The sequence below is a fragment of the Peromyscus maniculatus genome, chromosome 4 (assembly GCF_049852395.1).
Source record: "Peromyscus maniculatus bairdii isolate BWxNUB_F1_BW_parent chromosome 4, HU_Pman_BW_mat_3.1, whole genome shotgun sequence".
Lineage (NCBI taxonomy): Eukaryota > Metazoa > Chordata > Mammalia > Rodentia > Cricetidae > Peromyscus > Peromyscus maniculatus.
In genome coordinates this window covers 35,776,534-35,792,750 of record NC_134855.1, presented here as the reverse complement: position 1 = coordinate 35,792,750, position 16,217 = coordinate 35,776,534, and positions in this window count along the sequence as shown.

The following is a 16,217-nucleotide window of genomic DNA, read 5'->3' as shown; positions in this document are numbered from 1 at the left end:
AACATGGGGAAAGGGTGGTCATGGAATATCTGCATGCATTCCTGGCATGGTGTTCAGTATTGCAACTGATGACAGCAGAGAGAGTATTGTTATTGAAATAAGGCAATGTACAAATTATCATCTATATAACATTGGGCAGAACAATGAGTAATCATGGGACAATAATTCCCATTGTCTTTGAGAAAAGAATATTCAGAGGTACTATTGTGAGGCTAAGTAAAAAATACTTCCCCAAGTTGTCATATTTGAATAGGAAATATCAATATGAAATTGTGAGTCACTATTTGTATTGGTAAATTTGCTAAACATTTATTTCTCCTAAAAATATTAAAAACCAGTGTCCATTTACTGAGTGACTGAGTTATGGTCTAGAGATGTATTTTTCCATTATTAGAAACCAGGACTTTTGAAGAATTGTCTGATTTTGGGGGTTGTCACAGGAAAAGGACAAGATGAACCTGGGACATTCTGACACACATTACAAAGAAATTTTGTAAATGATTAGAGAGATAACTGAAGAGGCTCCAACTTGCCAAAGAACATTTCAACTTTTAGAAAGGCTAGGAGTTAAAGTGGATTGAAATCCATAGGATATAAAAAAAAAATCATTAGTTCATAGAGGCTGTATTTGGTAATTACTTTCCAAGTAAGACAATTTTTTAAAATTTACATTTATAAAATTCTAGAAAAAAAGAAAAAATCAAGTTTTAATCTGTTTCTCGTAGCAGAGCTTAATCACTATGCAATCCAAGATTAGATTAGAGGTATTATGTCCTCATAAGCCAATTAACAACGGGGGAAGTTGTAAATTTAGAATAACTACAAGTTGCAGCTTGAATAGATAAGTGTGTGTGTGAAGGGTTAAGTGTTAATAGCTCCTAACATTATCAAGCAGTTGAAGATTAGGATCTATTTACTTTCTGATTAAAGAACACACCACCACAAATGGCCTTTCTGCATCAAGTGTCTGCATCCAGGGGCTAATATGAAAGAAATCCAGACTGCAAGGAGTGTCTGTAACTACTTCAGATCCTATTGGAGAACTTTGGACTCTGAGAAACTCCAAAGTCAGGGTATTGGAGAGCTACAAGGAAAGGAGTAGAGGAAGGAGTCATCTGTAAAATAAGAGGCTGAATAAACATATCACTTTTTTAAAGCATTAAGACAAATGATAACATTTATAAACACATACTTTCATGTTAAGAATCATTAAAAAACAAAAAGCTAAGATACTATCATAAGAATGTTGTTTCTTTGCTGAGAGACAAGCCAGGGTAGCGACATGGAATATAGAATATAGACATGAGGGTTGAGAAATGACTTGTGTTGTAGAATATTATTTTAAAGTGTGTTGCACTTGTTTATGCTGTGGAATATTTGTTTAGTGATGCATAGATGTGTTGCATTCTTTTATGTTGCATTTGTTTAACTCTGTGAAGCTGTGTTACTTTGTCTGTCTAAAACACCTGATTGGTTTAATAAGGAGCTGAACAGCCAATAGGTAGGCAGGAGAAAAGATAGGTGGGGCTGCTAGGCAGAGAAAATAAATAGGAGAAATCTAAAAAGAAAGATAGAAGAGTGAGAAAAGGAGAAGGAGAAGAGGACGTCAGGGGCCAGCCATCCAGCTACACAGCAAGCCATGGAGTAAAAAGTAAAGAAAGGTATATAGAATAGAGAAAGATAAAAGCCCAGAGGCAAAAGGTAGATGGGATAATTTAAGTTAAGAAAAGCTGGCTAGAACAAGTCAGTCTATGGCCAGGCATTTATAAGTAATAATAAGTCTCCGTATGATTATTTGGGAGCTGGGTGGCAGGACACCCAAAGACCAAATAGTAGGAAAACAAAAAACAAAGAAAAAAAAGAACGACAACTTGTTCTTGGTAACATTTGTAAGGAATTGATAACAGTTCACTGATCTTATAACCCACTTGTTTTGATTTTCTATATGTGTGTTTAGTTTACAAGAAGCTAGAAAAACAATATAGAAAGGCTCAGCGTATTAATGGCATGACAATACAAGCAAACATTAAAATGAATATGAAGAAGAAATTATTTGGGGCAAGAAAGTATCTCCATTTTGCCAGTAAATTATAAGGTTTTTTGTATTCACTCAACAGAAACATTTACTGTGTGCCCATCAAGCAGCTGGGCCATACCAGGTGCTTCAGCTCTTGGAGAATTTAGAAGATACACCAGTTATTTTTATCAGCTGAGGGTGCAGTGAGATAAACAAAATCACATAAAATCTTCCCACACAGAATGGAATCTAGAGAGTTGGTTTTGCAAGTTAACAGAGGGAAAGTAAGTAAAGAGGAAGTCGAGAGGGGGCAGGGTTAAGACGTCCCTAGTGCTCCAGAGGCTGAGAGGAAAGAAAACGTTCCATCCACACACATTTCTAAGCTGGGACTAAGGATGTGGGTGTATGTCCTCATCAGGACTGAGCCAAACCAAAGGCACAAAAAGATCTTCTCTAGGAACTAGTGGGAGAAGACGGAGAGGACCTTGGCTTTTCCTTCCCACTTGTTCTCAGAAACACGGTTCTAAAATTTAATACCAAACCCTCAGTTCGATTTTACTTGTCATTTTTATAGGAGTGGAGACTGGCCACTTTGTTACAACAAAGTCTCCAATAACAGCTTGTAGTTTTTTTATATGGACATTAAAATGTAAGACCACATACTAAAAGTAGGTGCCAGGATATGGCTTTTAGGGATGTTTTTTGTCGTGTGCCCATTTGAAGTCATCAGTGAACAATTTGCCAGATCAGTGACCCAATATTTCTGTTCCTAACTGATAAAAGAACCTGATAGACCCACAACATTTTAATTTGGGCTCTCTGTTGATCACGACTCTAACAACTGAACAGAAGGACTTATTTGTTAGAAATTCTGGTGAACAGCTTGTTGCATGATTAGTCAAAACAAGTTCTATTCAGACCAAGTTTGTCACTTTGGCACATGAGGAGATGACAGAAAATGACCTTCATGTGGGCTTAGAAGTGAGGCCGGAAGAAGAGAAAAAGTGGTGTTTTTGCAATTCCCTAAGTATGAAGACTTTGTGTCTGTTCAACTGAGGGACAACTGGTGGATTTTTGTGATCTTCAAACTCCTCCTTGAAAATCTGCCAAAAAATACAACACGAAAAATTTATGATTTGAATCTCAAATTATCATTTTAAAGATATTTGACCTATAATCTTATTTTCAACAATCATGTTCTAAATTTGGTAGAAGAATTAGATTAGATTAGAAAATATTCATCCTATATAGCACCATTACCTTCAAAGTGTCAGTATTTGAGCAAGAGAAAGCTGGGTATAAATGCAAAGCTTAAAAAAAACCTCAGGCCTAGTTCCTTTGGTGTTTACACTTACAAGTCATTGAAAATGGGGAGACAGCTCAGAGTAGGACACAGAAGTAGCCCTGATCAGAGACTATTGGAGAAGCTAAAATAAAATTTTGAGGATAATTGCTCCAGAAAGATAAATTTTTAAAAAGATTTATGTATGTATGTATGTATGTATGTATGTATGTATGTATGTATGTATGTATACAGTATTCTGCCTGCATGCATGCATGCCTCCCAGAAGAGGGCACAGATCTCATCATAGATGGTTATGGGCCATTATGTGGTTTCTGGAAATTGAACTCAGGACCCCTGGAAGAGCAGCCAGTGTTCTTAATCTCTAAGCCATCTCTCCAGCACCAGAAAGAGAAAATTTAGGTGAATTTACCATTTGCTTCATGTGTGTGCCTTGTGTTCGTGTGTGTGCGCACGCCTTAATGTCTGTCTGTGTGTGCACATAGATCAGAAGTCAATATAAGGCATCTTTATAGCTCTCCACCTTATTTTTTAACCCGGGTTCTCTCACTGAAACCAAAAGTTGACTGATTGGCTAGACTAGCTGAGCAACTCTCTCTCTCTGAGTCATTCTCACCCCAAGCACTGGGGTTTCAGGCATGTAGCACTATGCCCACCTTTTTTTATGGGTACTGGAGATCCAAAATCAAGTCCTCATGTTTGCATGGGAAGCACTTTTCCAATTATGCCATCTCCCCAGACACCCAACCTTTTACTTTTAAAGGTCACAATGACTCACTACAGCATCCTTTATACACCTCAGGGATATCTGACTACATATGGTGAATACTTTTGGTTTCACAACTGTTTTAGTTGGGCATCTGCTTCTGATGTAGATTGTGTACAGAGCTTCTATTAAGTATCCTACAATGAGCAGGACAGTCTGCCTAAGAAGTATTCTGCCCTCTTACCAGTAATGCTGGGTAGGAAGTCCTTATCTGCAGCCTCTGGCTATTTCATTATCTCTAAGGCTGAAGTGTGTGAAATTTGGCTCATAACAATGGAGAATTCCCTAATAACTGAGCTGTTCAATTTGAATACAATTACCAAAAAAAGTATTTACATGTTCTTAACTATCTGTAAATAATTGTTATGCAGTCCCCTCTTTAGATTTCTCTAAACGTTGTACTTCCAGAGAAGGGGACCCAAAGTCTATTTAGTATCAGAAATGAGTCTTATTTGATAATTATATAATATTCTGTTAATTAGCAAATGATTTAGGTATATACATCTATAATAAGTAAAAATGTGTGAGATCCTTGTTTCATAGGTGGAGAAAGTAAAGTCAAAAGAGGCTAAGTTATAATCTACAGGTGATGTGACCAGCTGGTACCTCTACTATGTGTGTGTATGTGCAAGTGTGTGTGCACATAGAGGCCGTAGGTCAACATCAGGTGTCTCTCTTAATAAAACAGGGTCTCTTGATGAGCTGTAAACTCTACAATTTGGCTAGGATAGCCAGCCAGGGAGTCCAAGAATCCTGTCTCTACCCTCCCCTCTCCCAGCACGGTTATTTCAAGCACATACCTTCACTCCCAGCATTTTACCTGGATGCTGGGGATCCAACTTTAAGTTCTCATCCTTGTGGAACAAGCGCTGCACTAACTAAGCCATTTTTTTAGCCCTGCCACTTGTGGTTGAGCATTAGTGTCACGGTTATGTTATGTGTGTGTACATCCTCTGTCAGCTACTTTTGACAAGAAGACAAACAGTTTTAAAAACACGACTGGGAGTATCCAAACCTTTTCTATGCTGGATGGTAAAGAAAGGGTGTGGATTATATAGCTATCAAATATTCTTACTTCTATCTTTTAAATTAATACTTAAACACAAGTGATTTGAAGGATGCAAATAAATATCTCACTACTCCATCTGACAGTTGGGGAAATAGTGATAAAGTACTATGTTTATCACTTTTGTTGTATAAACTACCTAAACTTGAATAGCAATGAGCAAAAAACTAAAAGAGACAGAGAAAATGTAATCCCATAGTACTGTGAAGCAAGCCCGTAGAAAAAGAATTCTGTAATGTAATAAAACCCACACACGAGTAACTCACAGCCAACATCATCCTAAATGGAGAAAAAGTGTGAATCAATCCAATGAAATCAGGAACAAGACAGTGCCCATTATCCCCACTCCTTTTTAATATAGTACTTGAAGCACTAGCTGAAACAATAAGAGAAGGAAATAAACGGTGATTCAAATAGAAAAAAAAAGAAGCCAAACTGTCCATATTTGCAGATGATGTGATATTATACATAAGGGATAACAAACATTCCACCAGAAAACTTCTAGAAATGATCAACAGTTTCAGAAAAGTGACAAGTTACAAAATCAAGTGGCAAAAATAAATATTTTTTCTATATACTAACTATATACTAACAACATACCTACAGAGAAAGATACCAAGGGCACACTATTCACAATAGACTCAAAAACTGTAAAATATCTAGGAAGGAAATGAAAGATATCTGCAATAAAACCTTTAAATCTCTGAAGAAAGAGATGGGAAAGACTCTAGAAAATGGAAAGCCATCCTATACTCATCGATGAGCAGGATTAACATTCTAAAAGGATCATTCTACTACAATTCATTTATGATTCATGAAATTCTAGTAAAATTTCATTCTTCATAGAAATAGAAAGAAACTATCCCAAAATACATATGGAACTACAAAAGGCCCTCAATAGCCAAAAAATTCCTGAGGGGAAAAAAAAATACTGGAGGGATTTCCATTTCAGACCTCAAGATATATTACAGAGCCCCATAGAACTAAGATACTAGCACAAAAACAGACATGTAGAACAATGGAATAAAACTGAAGACCCAGACACAAGTACACATAACTATAGCCTTCTAATATTTAGCAAATATGCTGAAAACTTACACAGCATCTTCAATAAGTGCTGTGAAAACTAGATGTCTAGATATGTTTGTGTGAAATTAGACCTGTATTTATTCATTTGGATCAAAACTAATTCCAAATTCACCAAGACATAGATGTCACACCCAAAACAAATCTGCTAGAAGAAAACATAGACAGTACTCTAAAATATAGGGGTAAGTAAGGACTTTCTGAATAGGACCCCATTTGCTCAGGAATAGAGGCCAACAATTGACAAGTGTGACTTCATAAAACTGATAAGCTTCTTTACAGATGAATAAATAATCAAGTTAGTGACAAGGAAGCTCATATAATGGGAAAGAATCTTTGCCAACAATATATCTAACTTATGATTAATGTCCAGGATATATAGAATTTAAAAAATGGAGTCAGAAGACCAAATCATCGATTCAAAAACTGGGCCTGGTACCTGAACCAAAAGAAAAAGAAAAAAAAGAAAAAAAAAAGTAGCTAAGTTCTCAAAAGAAAAAAAAAAGTAGCTAAAATTATCACCCTAGTTCATTTTCTCATGTTCATTGTCTATGGATTAGGGAAATCAAAATCAAAACCATTTTGAGATTTCATTTTACCCTAGTCAGAGTGGTAAAGATCAACAAAACAACCACCAGCAAATGCTGGATCTTATGTGGAGAAAGGGGAGCTCTCGTGGGATTACAAACTGGTCTAGTGTTTTGTGACAGACTTCCTGGAAGACACAAAACACATATATCTACTAACTTCACAGAGGGAACCAATGACAGGGCAAAGTCCTACACAGATCCCACCAACATCTAATTTGGTGAATCAATGAGCTTTGTTGTAGTTCCATACTGGAATATGGATGAGGGGTTCCTCATAAAGGCAGAGGTGACTCAAAGACAGCTGCACCAGCAAAGCCCACTTCAGCATGTGTGACAACTCACAATAAAACAGAAACTTGGGGCACACTGAACAACCTGCAGGTGCTCAACTGGTTGTAGAGTGTCCTTTCCTGGTAGCTGGCTCAGTGTAAGCCTCTTCCAGGCAGCTTAGGGGATCTTTGTTTCTTTTAGGCTGGGATTGTCTGAATCTTTGTAGCTTGTCTTGTCTAAGAGTGACCTCAGCAGTCTTTTCTGCTTAATACTTTCAGAAAGGGAGGAGCCTAGTAAATACAGTCAATTTCAGGAACTTCCTGAAACTAGCTTGAGTTGCTTGCTGGCTGTCTTAATATGCTTTCCTGCAGAACAGAATGTTTCAGTCTTGGAAGAAACTTCAATACAAACTCCATTTACTCTGGAAATCAGTATAGAGAACACTAAGAATCTAAAAATAAATCTACTATATGATTCAGCCATACCACTCATTGGCATATGCACAAATGATTTGATATTCTATTCCAGAGATACTTGCTCAGGCGTATTTGTTGCTGTTCTATTCACAATAGCTAGGAAATGGAAACAACCTAAATGCCCTTCAATCAAATGAATGCATAATGAAAATGTGGTACATACACACTAAGGAATTCTATTCAGCTATAAAAAAAACATAAAATGAAATTTGCAGATAAATGGATGGAGCTAGAAAAGATCATACTGACTAAGGTAACCCAGATCCAGAAAGACAAACTTTGCATGATGTCTGTCACATGCAGTTCCTAGATTCAAATTTTTTGATATGAGTATATAACCTGCAGCAGCCACCAAAACAAGAAATGGACCATGGTTGTGCAGAATAGTAGTAGAAAGGGAAATAGCAAGGTACAAATGATCTGAGGTGGGAAATGGGGAAGTGTGTTAGTTGAGGACTAAGGAGAATAATGCAGAAGGAGAGGGAGGGAGAGGGAAAGGGAGGGAGGAAGGGAGGGAGGGAGGGAAGGAGGAGAGAGAGAGAGAGAGAGAGAGAGAGAGAGAGAGAGAGAGAGAGAGAGAGAGAGAGGAAGGAGTATAAAATAACAGGGAGGATATTGGAAAAATCTTAACAACTAACACTACTATTTATTTACCTATAATTTTGTACAATATAAATGAGTCTCCTCTCTCTCTCTCTCTCTCTCTCTCTCTCTCTCTCTCTCTCTCTCGATACACACACACACACACACACACACACACACACACACACACACACCAGGGATAATAAGACTTTCTCGGCTTTCTCAAAGAGCCACAGATAATCTATCATAACACCCCACATGAGGTATGAAAAGCCCCATTTCAAGTTATTGGTACTGGAAACCAAGAGACTCTCAAGACATTAAAGGCTATTGTTATTACCCTTGGTTGGTTGCCTCCTAGAGGTGGAAGATCCCTATTGCTGAAGACACCATGCACTTGGACACAGGAAAGGGAGGACCCCTGGTGTATATGGCCTGAATGCCTACACCTTGAGGACTGATTTTCTTGGTACCAGAAGGTGCCACAAAAACTTTCAAGGGAGAGAAACAAACAGTAGTCCTATGTAGCTATTGATACTCATGAGCTACAACAATAACCATCATGGTGTGATAATCTCAATGGTGAACGAGTGTCCTGCATATCCTGGTGCTATCTAATAGCTAGCTAACTTCACTTAATATCTGCTCAACAAGGTGGACATCATGCCTAGTGCTTGAAACTTATGCCACTATGTGGGGCTACTGAGGTCATGGATCTTGAAGGAGAATCTACAGCCACCACTTTACTAAACCAGTACAATTCCTAACTACATTCTAAATATTTATTTTTATATTCCAGATAAGTGTATCTCTCACCCCTCATCTGAGAAATTTCTCTTTGTAACAGATGGAGACCATTATAGAAAACTACAACTGATCAAAATGCAGAGAACAAGTGATAAATGGTACCCAGCCTCACCTGATAAATATATAATACAATTCCTGCCCTTAGACTCAAGGAACATTGAGGAAAAAGGCCAGAAGATTGTAAGAGCCACAGAAACAGAAAGTTTCTGTGTGATTGTACCTCCTAGAAATGCCACTGAAGCTACACCCATAATGTTTCATCAACCTGGCTGCCTAAGGAAGATCTGAACAAGGACATACCAATAGTCATGCTAATATGGAATGGGGAAACCTCACAGGGACTCAGCCCTTGCGAGAACCAGGGCACCTAAGTGTAGATGAATTTCTAAATGGTCTTACTAAATAAAAAACACAGAGCCAAATACGGGGGTGAAAGCCTTAGAGATCAGGGAAACAGGGAAAGCCATCAGCCAACCTTACCTCACCAACTCTACAGCTTCCAAATGCTAGCTATTTCTTGTCTTATCCACCACACCTTTATTGCCTTGCTGTTCTGCCCTCTCATTGGCTATCATAGCCCAGCTACCTCACTTTGTTGTCACTGTCTGTCTATACAGACCTCCAGGTCTCTATGGTTGGTACAGGGACTAAAGGCATGGTCATCACACTTGGCTCTGTTCCCTAGTATGGCCTTGAACACACAGAGACCCTACCTGATAAGTGATTGGATTAAGGGCATGTGCTGCCTGACTTTTTGTTTACTTAAAATGGCTGGCCTTTTCCCCCAATCTCCAGGCAAACTTTATTAAAGCCACAAATAAATTGTCACCACATTTCAGCACAAATAAAATATCACCAATTTCCCCCTTTTTGTCTAATAAAAATAAAAAATAAAAAAGGTATAAGAAAAACTGTATACAATAAGTACAACTGTATGCAATATATACAAGCAATAAACACATCAACAATGTCTAGTCCATTTGCATTGAGCAATTCAGAGAAAATATTCCATTATCTATTCTATTTTGGTGAGTCCAAACTATACCTAATTCACTTTCTATCCTAACTTATATTACCATCTTATGATGTCTTTCAAATTTATACACTTACTATCTCTTAGTGAGTTTCTTTTCTGAATTTCTTAACAAGGAAAACTGTAACTATAACTGTCTATTCTTCAACTCCCTCAGAGATACAAGAAGGAAATAATATTACCTAGTAAAATAGGAAGTGCAAACAAGTGACTTCCAAAAAAATGTGAGTTGACAGAAACAGCCAGCTACCTGTACAGTCACCCGAGGTTTCTCTGCACGTTGGGGCATCATCTTCAGCCTACAGGCTTAGCATATTTGACAGACTCATTTGTGCAGTAGAATGTACACAAGGCCTACAGCTCGACCTCACATTCAGTTTGAGTATTCCATGTACGAGATAAACCTGAATTCCACAAGTGTCTTGTCATGATTCAGGATTTTAAATTCTGGAAATTGCTGGTGTTTTTGGAATTCAGCTGCCTATTCTTCTCAGCTTGTGGGTGGCTTTATCTCATCATCCCATTCTTCTCTGCATCCCATTCTTCTTGGCTTGTGGGTAGCTTCATCTCCTCTATTAAATGCCAGTCTACCATTGAGAGGTTAGACTCTGTCAGCCTAGTTACTCTTGAAAGAGTAACTGTTTGAGCTACTGTTTCACTGCATACCAGAAGCCATCGGTCCATTGCCTGTTCAGCTGCCTTCAAAGAAAGGGGCACTGCACCTTTTCCGGATTGCAAAGCTACTTCAGCAATGGTGCCATATTGTTCTGGCCTTAGTGGACACCTGTTGTCAAAGCTGCAACCACACTTGTCTTGGCAAGGATCAGTAATCCTCTGTTTTGTGTCTTGTTTGTCCATTTTGGATAGCATACTGTTAGCAATCGATGTGAGGGCACTTTGTTGACCAGTGGCTAACTTTTGCCACACTGAAAGTTAACTCCATATGCCTTCAATATCCATATCTTCTCTGAAATAGATTGGTGATGCTAGGAGCCTACATGTCTCATAGTCACAAGAAAAGAAAAAAAACTGTTATTAAAACATTTTAAAAACCATATTCTGTAGATCTCTGAAGAATCTGAAGATGATGTGTCTATCTAAAATATATCTCTGCTTGACTTTGAAAACATACCTAATATGACTGCAAGTTCAATTGTAATGCCTAACTACTAACTTTCATTTCTCTATATCCTAATAGTTGGTGATAATAACATTCAAGGATTAGAAAATTGCATTACATTAAATGAACTGTATAGGTACAGTATCTTGAACAATATTAGAAATATATGTACAGCATTTTCTAACAATATCAATCTCAATATATATATATATATTATATAATTATATAATTTGTATACAATATATAAAAATCCAATCCAATGTAAAATATTTTAAACTAGTAGTTGTCTTTTAAAAGGAAATTCAATAATCTACCTTTGTATCTATATCATGTCTATATCCTCTCTTTTTTCTTTTTAGAGTGGATTCAATAATCTACCCTTTATTCTATCATTTCTATATTTTTTTCAGAGTAGATTCAATAATCTACCTTTTGTCTATATCCTCTTTTTTCTTTTCTTTCTTTCCTTTTTTTCAAACAAGAACTTCAAATCTAAACTCCTTTGTTTAGCTTCTTTCCTGACCATTAACAATAACAACTTGTAACCAACCATGCTAAACAATGACAATTATCTCAAACCCAAAACCCGTTAAAAGACCATCAACCAGGTGGCATCATGTTCTTAGAATTGCTTCCTGCTGTTTGTGGGCAAAGGCATCTTTAGAGGATTCTGAAAAAAAAATTGGGTTAATAATCAAGTCCTGGGAAAGGCCACTATTTCATTTGTTGTCCATTCTCTGCATAGTGCAAAAATGCAGGGTTTATCACAAATCCTTGTTCAAGTAGTCTGTGAGGATTAATCATTTCAACTAGCCATCTCAAAATTGTCCTGAGCAGTTTGTAGTCCAAAGCTGGTCTATTTTTCAGCTTAGTAGTATTATTATTGTCCATGTGGAATCATCATTGTGGGGCCCCATCATCTTTATGGAGACTTCAAATTGGCTGTTAGGCCTGTTAATGATTCCATGCAGAAAACTGATAGAGACTCCAACAAAAAAACATGTATAGGCAGGTAAATAAAGCCTTTTTTTTCTAGAATTAGTTAGTACTCTATATGATCATAAATATCATAACAAAAGTTTAAATATATATATATTAATCTTAAAAATTTTGATGTAAAATTCATCTCTTAAGAAATGTTTAAGGAATCAAAATAGAACCAAAAAATTGAGATTAGTGGCAATAGAACAGTCCCTTAATTTTGGTTTTCTTCTGTCCCATATCAGATGGCTCTTTCTTCTGACACGATACAGAGATTCTGCATTTTCCTTTTCACAAACATGCTTGGGTTTAGAGAAGGAGAGAGCTATTCTCAGACTCCAAAGCCAGTTTTAATTTTTAATTGAACTGGCACTACATAAAGACTGTGTCTGTAGAGAAGAGCAGAAACAAGCATTTAGAAAGACTTATGAAATTTTATATGTGATATACCAATAGGCCAATTTACTCCTTTTCTTGGGACATTTTTTTTCTGGATGATTTGTTCTTTTTCTTCAGGTGTCTCATTTGTCCAGTGTACTTCAGAAACATTAGCCTTCATTCTCCTGAAAGACAAAAACAAGAATCCTTCCCCAAGCCTAACTTTGGGGAAGTTCTCTTTTGGCAAGTTATATCTGATTAAATGAAACATTTTTTAGTGGTATAAGTTATCTGAAATTGGATGGTCATGCAGGTTGATGAACTATCACCTCTTCTAATTAAGAGGTCTCTCTTGTTCAAATCGAACCTTTATCATTTTTGATGGTAATTTGTGCAAGTATACGAATGATGGCCATAACTTCTAGCAAATGTGTGATTACAGAATCAGCTATTTCAGAACTCAAAGCAGTTGTCCATTGAAATCTTGAATAATTATGAATGGTGTGGTGTACATATTTCAATTTTCCAAATTCTACAAAGTGAAACACATCCATCTACCAGATTTCATTCCTCTGAGTACCCTTTGGACTACATCCTGCTGGTAGTAGAATATGATTATAAAATGAACAAGTAGGACATTTCCTTACAATTTCCTTGACTTGTTGCCAGGTTATGGAAAAATCTTTTTCTAAACCTTTACTATTGACATAATGTGTTTTATGAAATTCTGAGGCCTCCAGCACATTTCCTATCAATAGTTTATCAATCTCATCATTACCTTGTGCTAGAGGGCCTGGCAGACCCATATGGGATTGGATGTGAGTTATATATAAAGGATGCTTCCTATTCCTGATTATATCTTGTAACTGAATAAATAATAAAGTTAGTTCTGACTCATCATGGATAAATTCTGCAGTCTCAATATGTAATACCACTCTTTGAGCATAATGAGAGTCAGTAACTATGTTGAGAGGTTCTGAAAAATCTATTAATACCAACAGAATAGCATATATTTCCAACTTTTGAACCAAATTAAAAGGACTTTGAACCACTTTACTTTAAATTTTTTGACTTGGAACCTGCCTTTCCTTGTTTGTTAGTATCTGTATAAAATGTATGGGCTACAGAGATGGGTGTTTCCCAAACAATGTGAGGCAGAATCCAATCAGCTCTTTTATCATTTAAATTGTACCACTTTTAGGGTATTTGCTGTTAATCTCTCCCCAAAAAAATTACTGCAAGCTCTTTGCCAAGGTTTACTTTCTGCCCATAATTTGTCAATTTCATCCTTAGTTAAAGGCATGACAATTTCTGCTGGGTCTATTCCTGCTAATTGATGAAGTCTCAATTTTCCTTTTAAAATCAAATCAGAGATCTTTTCCACATAAGTTTTTAATTTTTTACTCTGTTTATTTGGTAGAAATATCCATTCCAATAAAATATCTTCCCTCTGCATTAAAATTCCTATAGGAGAATGCTTAGAGGGTAAAATAACCAAAATGCAATCCAGCTTTGGATCCACATGACCCACGTGTCCTTCTTGTACTTTCTTTTCCACCAAGGCCAATTCTCTCTCAGCTGATAATTATCTTGGACTATTAAAGTCCTTGTCACCTCCTAGGGTTTTGAATAAATTACTCAGTTCATCATTTTTTACCCCAACAACAATTTGTAGATAGGAAATGTCTCTGAATAATCTTTGAAAGTCATTAAGAGTCCATAATCGATCTCTCCTAATTTACACCTTTTGAGGTCTAATTTTTTGTATACCTATTTTATATCCTAAATAATTAATAGAATCTCCTCTTTGCATCTTTTTGGTAGCAAATTGTAATCCCCAATAAGTAAAATTTTCTTTAGTTCTTCAAACATTCTTTCTAATTATCTGCATTTGAATCGGCTAGTAAAATACCATCCATGTAATGATAAATTATAGATTATGAAATTTTTTACATATCACTTCCAATGGCTCTTGTATAAAATATTGGCACAGGGTTGGGCTATTTTACATTCCCTGTGGGAGAATCCTCCATTGATATCTCTTAACTGGTTCAGAATTATTGTAAGTAGGCAACATGATGGTAAATCTCTCTCTGTCCTTTTCTTGTAAGGGTATTAAAAAGAAAGATTCTTTTAAATTGATAACTATAAGAGGCCATCCTTCAGGTAACAGAGTAGGCAAAGGAATTCCAGATTTTAGAGAGCCCATTGGCTGAATTACTTTGTTAATTGCTTTTAGGTCTATTACCATTCTCCATTTACCAGATTCTTTTTTAATAACAAATACAGGAGCATTCTAAGGGCTGATTGATTCTTCAATATGTTGAGCATTTAATGGCTCTTGTACAACTCTTCTAAAGCGTGCAGTTTCTCTGTTGTTAAAGGCCATTGCTGAACCCATACAGGCTTGTATGTTAACCATTTTAAAGGTACAGCTGTTGGTGTCTTTGAAAGATCAGCAGTTGTTGTGCCTTTTTCTTGTACAATCTGGATGGCCAGTGATCACTCTTTATAATAATGATACCTTGTAATATTTCTCTCAGAAACATGTGTTAGTTTATGGTTTGTTTCTGAGGTTGGAGGAATGTTAATCTGAGTATTCCATTGTTGTAATAGATCATGGCCCCCTAAATTCATGGCTATATTAGTCACATATAGCTTTAATTTTCCTCTCTGTCTTTCTGGAACTATACATTTGAGCCATCTTGTGCTCTGTTTCACTTGAATAATGTTCCAGTCCCTAACAGCTGAACATTTACCTCCTGAAGAGGCCAGTTTGGATGCCAAAATTCTGGTGCAATTATTATAATATCTGTACCTGTGTCTAATAAACCTTCCACAAGGTTTATTAGAATCATTTATTCACAGTTTTAATTTTGGTCTTTGTTCATTTATAGAAGTTTGCCAAAAAATTTGCTTTATGCTTTCTCCTGAATTTCCTATTCTCTCTGCTACACCTGTTCTATCACCCCAAGCAACCTGGTTTATTCCAATAGGCATTTGGTTATTTAATTGCTCTGAGAAGAGGTTTCTTCTATGATGGCAGGAAAAGTCTGAACTGAATTTGCTGTAGGGGCCTGAATGAGGCCCCTCTGGGAGTTTCCCAAGGGCAGAGGCAAAGGATTACCTTGTCTGTCCCTTATTGGGTCACATTTGTTGGTCCAATGTTTACTCTTACCACACCTTCTGCATAATCCAGAAGGGAGAAGTATTCTGTTGCCATTGTTCTTTGAATAAACATTCTTTCTAGGAATGCACTGTTTACACTCCCTTTTCAAATGACCTTGTTTACCACAACCAAAATATCTGACATTATTTTTCCTCAAAGCTTTTGAAATCACCTCTCCTATCTACATAGCATCATAGTCATAAGACTCAATATTAATTGTGTTCCTGATCCAACCCTCCAAGGGTGCCGATCTGGCCTTTAATGGCCTGATTATTCTTTTGCATGCTGTGTTCACATTCTCAAAAGCCAAAGATTCCATTATTATCTCTCTAGCTTCCTAATTTGCTATCATTCAATTTACTGCTGAAGATAGCCTTTATAAGAAATCTGTGAAGGGTTCTCTTGGGCCTGGTATTACTTTTGTAAATGATTCAATTTTCTTTCCTGCTGCCTCAGTTCTGTCCTATGCATTCATGCTGCCATGCAATGTAGAATTAAGGTTTGGTTATAATATAAAATTGTCTTTGTATATCAGTGCATTGGTCTTTTCCAAGAAGCTGATCCTGGGAAATT